Genomic DNA, 858 nt, shown 5'->3' with positions numbered 1-858 from the left:
CGATCTCGGCTCACCGCAACCTCCGTCTCCTGGGTTCAGGCAATTCTCCTGCCTCAGCCTCCTGAGTAGCTGGGATTACAGGCACGCGCCACCATGCCCAGCTAATTTTTTTGTATTTTTAGTAGAGACGGGGTTTCACCATGTTGACCAGGATGGTCTTGATCTCTTGACCTCGTGATCCACCTGCCTCGGCCTCCCAAAGTGCTGGGATTACAGGCTTGAGCCACCGCGCCCGGCCTACAAACGTCATTTTCACTGTGTGGTCCAGACCACAGTCTGAATTTTTATGCCACTTATTCCTTAGTATTTCCATATTGCCTTGTATTATTTTCACTGTAATTATGTGTAATACAGCGCCCTAATAAACAAGTTTGTAAATTCCATAGGCAGAACATGTAACAAAGATTTCCTAATCTAGGGGAAAAAATTCTAGTAACCTTCCAACAAGAAAATTATAGGCTCAGACAGCCTCACAGGTGAAGTATACAAAACGTTTAAGAAAAAATAATATCAATTTTGTAAAAACCCTTGCAGAAAAATAGAAGACAAGGAAACATTTCCTAACTTTTATGAGACTATTATTCTGGTACTAAAACCAGACAAAAACACTATCAGAGAAGCACAGACCACATCCCTCCCAAATATAGACACAAAAATCCCTAAATAAATAAGCAAAATGTACTCAGCAGTACATAAAATGTATAATACAGCAAAACCAAATGGTATTTATCCCAAAAACGAAAGGTTAGTTCAACACTGAAAATCAGTTAAGTAATTTACCTTATCGATGAAGAATCATATGATCATCCCAATAGATGCAGAAAAAAGGGTGATAAAATTCAACATACATTCATGACA

The sequence above is a fragment of the Sapajus apella genome, unplaced genomic scaffold, assembly GCF_009761245.1.
Source record: "Sapajus apella isolate SASKATOON/1434 unplaced genomic scaffold, GSC_monkey_1.0 scaffold22, whole genome shotgun sequence".
Taxonomy (NCBI): Eukaryota; Metazoa; Chordata; class Mammalia; order Primates; family Cebidae; genus Sapajus; species Sapajus apella.
The sequence above is the reverse complement of the archived record's forward strand: the minus strand, read 5'-3'. Positions refer to the sequence as shown.